General features: G+C 41.1%; 1 non-coding gene across 1 annotated transcript; it reads right to left on the reverse strand.

Annotated features, from left to right (window-relative positions):
- Positions 1-5,616: 5,616 nt before the first annotated feature.
- TRNAS-GCU lies at positions 5,617-5,698 on the reverse strand. The gene has a single exon. It is a non-coding gene; the product is annotated as a tRNA-Ser (tRNA).
- Between the last annotated feature and the right edge of the window lie 330 nt (positions 5,699-6,028).

A 6,028-nucleotide genomic window follows, 5' to 3' on the forward strand; every position in this document is an offset into this window, starting at 1 on the left:
ATATATATATATATATATATATATATATATATATATATATATATATATATAGGGTTGACTTCATATGAGACAACACCTTCCCGTGAGACAGTGCGACAACGTGAGTGCACATAGTCTACTTCACGAATGCACACAGCTTATATATAAACTGTGTGCACTCATGTATATACTATGTGCACTCACGTTGTCGCACTGTCTCACGGGAAGGTGTTGTCTCATATGAAGTCAACCCTATATATATATATATATATATATATATATATATATATATATATATATATATGTATGTATGTATATATATATATATATATATGTATGTATATCAATTGGAAAGGTTAGGCCCAATTAAATCAAATAAATTACCCGGTAGAAATAATTATCGGTCTCAAGGCTTGAACAAAATTACGGGGTGTTACACTCTACCCCCCCTTAAAAGGAGCTTCGTCCCCGAAGCTCAAAGCTCACGGGAACTTGAAACGGAACGGTTCAAAGGCATAAAAGAATCGATCGAAGGTTAAAGAAAGGATTGCTCAACCAAACTCAAACTTAAGAACACACTATATTACTAATTCTTAAACTCCTAACTTACCCAACCTATGCTCAACATGCAAAACTAAGCTAGCTCTTACCTAGGTCAAAAGGATTCCTGACAAAGACCTAACATGAGCACAAAAAATATCAACTAACCTGGGCGGCCTCCCTGCGACGAACTACCTGGAGACTGAAAAGGATCGCGATGCAGATACTCAGGTGGAACCTCAATGCCTAGCTTGGCCTCGATGAAACCCAAGCGCTGAAAGCCGCGGTCCACTCTCAAATCTAACAATGTGAACCTAGCCTCCACCATCTGATGCATCTCCTACAGCTGTAGAAGTACGGGGTCAACCGACTGCGCGGAAACCATGGGGTCATGTTGCTCCTTCCTCCGATGCTCCCAATCGATCTCATCCTCAGACTCTTCTTCCTCAGACTCCTCCTCAGAATCGTCGTCCTCCTCATCCTCGCCTGCCTGCTCGGCTTCCTGGAGCGCAATCAAACCTCTCAACCTCTTGTGGGGAATGTGGAAGCGCTCTATAAGCTCTCTACTCTCATCCGCTGGCATCCTGCTCAACTCGTGGGCTGTGACGTATTCATTCCCCCCCACCTGGAACAAACCACAGTACTGTAGACTCGGCGCATTGAAAATGCTATGAACTGGCTACCTAGCTAGCTCCTCGGTTACATTCACCATCTTCTTCTGAAAGATCCAACTCAGAATCATCCCGTAAGGTCAGTTGCGACGTTTGGCCGCCTTGCAGAACTCCATATGAGAAATCATCAAGCTGGGCAAGTTAAACTTCACCCGATGCTTCAAGAAGTACGCAAAAGTACACTCCATCCCAGCCACCTCCTTACTGTTGTTTCTATTCGGCAACAAACTTTCTCCTACAAGCAAAGTCAAAATCCTCAATTGTTATGCCGTGGACCCAGGTCCACCTTGTAAGGTGGACCTGGGTCTACATTCACATACACTATACTCTACATTCACACTTTGTAAACTCCACATTCACATACACTATACTCTACATTCACACTTTGTAAACTCCACATTCACACATTACAGGATTATATGATACTCTACATTCACACTGTGTAAACTCCACATTCACACATTACAGGATTATATGATACTCTACATTCACACTTTGTAAACTCCACATTCACACATTACAAGATTATATGTTTAGTAACTATATTACCACTGTTATGCATTCACACATTCAAAACTCTATATTCACAGGTCCTATACTCCATATTCACAACTTGAGAACTTCACATTCACACATTACAGGGCTACATGTTGCTAGAACTTCTTAACTCTATTACAGATTCACACATTCATAACTCTACATTCACGATTTCTATACTCCATATTCACAATTTGAAACCTCCACATTCACACATTTCTGGGCAACTCTACATTCACACAATCATAAATGTACATTCACGATTCCTTTACTCTACATTCACACTTTGAAACCTCTACATTCACACATTTTTGGACAACTCTATATTCAGCAATATGTTTACTAATTAAGAAAAAAAAAAAGGAGACAAAAACGGCGTAGTTTTGGACCCAGGACCACCTTGCAAGGTGGACTTGGGTCCACAGCATAATTTGCCCAAAATCCTCTGCTCTCCAGTCAAGTCATGCTTAATGGGCCTGGCATCCAATGTGATGCCCTCCTCTCGCCCCAACATATACTGTAGGTAATTCCGAAAACCCACTTCCGGAGTCTCAATCCAATAATGACGCTCATATTGATCCACACCCCCTAATGGTAAACCAAGTAGTCTAGCAAGCTTAGGAGGGTCAAAAGAAATTCTCACACCCTTACAATTGTAGTGAGAACAGGTACCTGATTAACCCTCTTAACCCTCATGTTCTGATAAAATTCATGGGCCAAATTGGGGTAGACTACGTTCTCAATCCGTAAAAATTTCTCCAACAGGCCTTGAAAATTCAACATATTCACGAGCTCAGGCTAGAAATGTAACGGGTCGAGAGCCTTACCGTCAATAATGGAGTACTGGACATTCCCTTGACTCCCACATTCACCAGCCTGATTTCTACTGGGCATTTTGAGGCTGTTATCCACTGGACTACTTGCTATAGTGGGAATGAACAAGAAGCAGAGAAACAAAGTGCTGCGGTGATTTTCGGCTACGGATGCTCACGACTTGGCTGCTTCGTCAACAGAGGGAACTCACGGAGAACGCTGGACTGCTGATCGCTGCTACGGGGAAGAAAGATGGAAGAAACTAGGCCGACAGATCAAAAGATAGGGTTTTAATCTAGGTGGAGAAAAAGGAAAATACGCATATGCCCTTGGCCTTGCGGAACTCCTCAACGGAAGCACACACGCCGCTAGCTTATTTCTTTCCTTTGGCGGAACCCTCTCGCGGAACACCTCTATCCGTTTCCCTCTTCCGCATGCACACGTGGTGTACTCCCGCAGAGTGCACTGCTCCGCTCCCTTCATCTGCACCGCTATGCTTACCCAAAACAAAATAAAAATATGATCTTGCAACTTAGGACTAACGATTAAGCGTGGTTGGATGGTCCAGTCACCTTGCCACTTTCCCTTTGGCGCAAGTTTGAGCCCTGGTGCTAGCGTGAACATCCCTTTTTGCTTCGACCTCTACTTCTTCTACTTCTCCCTTTCTTTTCTTTGAACTTGACTTCATGAGCTTCTTGGTTGCGTAACACGAGACCAACTCTTCTGACTTATCACTTAAACGCTACTTAAACTTCTAGGCTAGGCGTAACGTCACTTAAAGGTTCAACTAACTATATGCACCCTAGAAAATATCTCCAAAAGCACCTACATGCCATACAGTTAGAGATTAAGCTAAAGGGTTACCTTCATTAAGCCCGCTAGCCTCCGCCTGGGTTCGGCCCATCACAAAGATCTTCTTTTGCTGCGGCCCAGCCAGCAGCCCACGGCATCCACTCGACTTGCCCCCACTATTGCCCTCAGTCTCCTTGGAAGATCGGGTCGCTGTCTGGGCTCCCGGGGTCGCACCGGGTCTGGTCTGGGGCGATCCTCCCTTCCTGGATGTGCACTCATAAGTTCTATGTCCCCTCAGCCCGCAACTGTAGCACTCCACCAGATGTCCCTCGCAATCTCTCCCGGGATGGTCCCTTCCACACCTCCTACAGTGGAAGTGCCGCTCACGGACTCCGTCACCCCTAGGTCCTTGCCCCGAGCCAGGGCGGGATGTGCCTCCACTGTTGGCACCGCTCCTCTGAAAGCTTCCTCCCGAACCGGAGCCTCCCGGCCTATGCCTCTTGGAGTCCGACACACTACCCTCCCTGGGCCTCTTAGGTCGGTCCTGCGCTCCTCGTCGGATAGTCAGCACGCGATAGTGATCGGCCGCATTGCTGTAGGCCTCGCTCAACGTCTGGAACTTGAACACAACCAACGCCATACAAGTGTCCAAGTTTAACCCAGCTACAAATCTCTCGATCTTGCTTTCTTCCGTAGGAGCTAACGCTGGGGGGAAGCGAGCTAACTCTAGAAAGCGCTTATGGTATTCCTGCACAGTCCGAGGTCCCTGCTTGATGTGTAGGAACTCCTCTTGCATAGCTGCCTTCACATGCGTGGGGTAGAAGAGAGCGCGCATCTTGTCTTTGAAGGTCTCCCAACCGAAGTCCGGTTCCTGCCTCATCACCGGGCCTTCGTGGACCCACCAGAGATCAGCCTCCTGCTGCAAGTAAAAGCTAGCCATCTCGGCCCGCCGGCCTGGTGGACACTCCACCACTTCTAGATGGAAAAATGTGATACTTATACGCACAAATGTCTTACTTATATGCTCAAATGTAATACTAATCAGGAATAAAATTTTTATTACTTATAATGCTAAATGTAATATTTTTAAGGAAAATGTAATACTTTTACGTTTCGATTTAAAAGTATTACATTTTTCCTCAAAAGTATTATATTTTTTCTTATATGTAAGGGGAACATTACTTATTATGGAAAATTTAATACTTTTGATGTCAAATATAATTCTTTTTATCAAAATGAAAAATTATTACTATACCTTTTTTGTTCAAAAGTATTACATTTTCCCTTCTAAATGACAAAAATATTATTCATGATTACTATTACATTTAAGCATATAAATATGACATTTGCATTTTGATTCAACCTGACCCGAACCGTATCACAAATAACGATCCGTGAGACGGTCTCACACAAGTGTGACCCCTCTTGTTATATGATGAATTATGGTTCAGTTTGTATTATAGATCTTGATTAAATAAATTATGTAGGTTCAGTTTGTATTATAGATCTTGATTAAATAAATTATGTATTTACAATTAATATTATAGATCTTGATTAAATAAATTATGTATTTACAATTAAACCATTATGTGCTAGTAAATAAAGAAAGCACATAATTTATTAATTATCTACTTTCTCAACATGCTGAAGCACAAAAAGTCAACAGATGCCTCCACTGAGGCTCGAACCCACTCCTTTCCACATGGGAGTGTACACCGAATGCCGCTTGACCACAAGATCTTTGGCAACTTTATTATAATTTAATTTGCCCACAACTTGTAATTCGTGCCATTTGAAAACTACTCAAGTTATAAAAAATGCTACTGTACTTTTTCAACGGTTACATGAGTAAATTGGAATATTTTTAATTCAATAACAAAATTAGACATGTCTATAATTTAGAGATTAAGTTTATACCATGAGTATAACTTATTAGGAACCAAAAATGTTTTTTTTTCTTTTTTCTAATGTAAAATAAAACTAAAAATTTTGTGAAAAATGAAAATAGACAATTAAACTAAACTTGCCTATGATATCTTTGTTAGTTTTTTTTTTTTTCACAAAAGTAGATAGGTTTTGAAAATTTGCAATCATAACATTGACGACCTCCACTATATCAAGGGTGTGTTTGGTTCAAACATGCAATCGGAATGTGAATGAGAATAAAATACTTGGTAATTGGAATGGATTTTGCATACTTGATTGTATGGTGGAATTAGATTGATTACCAATATTAATGTTTCGTTATGTATGAAGACGATAACTATGTTTTTAAAGTGTGTTGCGTCGCCTAAGAGTTTCAAACTCTCGCGGGGAAACCCCATGTACTTAGCAGGCACACGCCTTAACCACTCGGCCAAAGCGACAATACATACCTTAAAGATTTTTAACTTAACAAGAATGGTTTGTTTAAGACCAAGTCAAGGAACAAAAAATAAAAAAGCTACATACTCTTGTAATCATGTTAGGCAAAAACTTGTGTGAGTCCGTGTCACCATGAGATGGGCCGGGTAGATGTAAAAATGTGATACTTAGATGCACAAATGTCTTACTTATATGCTCAAATGTAATACTAATCAGGAATAAAATTTTTATTACTTATAATGCTAAATGTAATATTTTTATGAGAAAATGTAACACTTTTACGTTTCGATATAAAAGTATTACATTTTTCCTCAAAAGTATTATATTTTTTC

This window comes from Ipomoea triloba, chromosome 3, assembly GCF_003576645.1.
Source record: "Ipomoea triloba cultivar NCNSP0323 chromosome 3, ASM357664v1".
Lineage (NCBI taxonomy): Eukaryota > Viridiplantae > Streptophyta > Magnoliopsida > Solanales > Convolvulaceae > Ipomoea > Ipomoea triloba.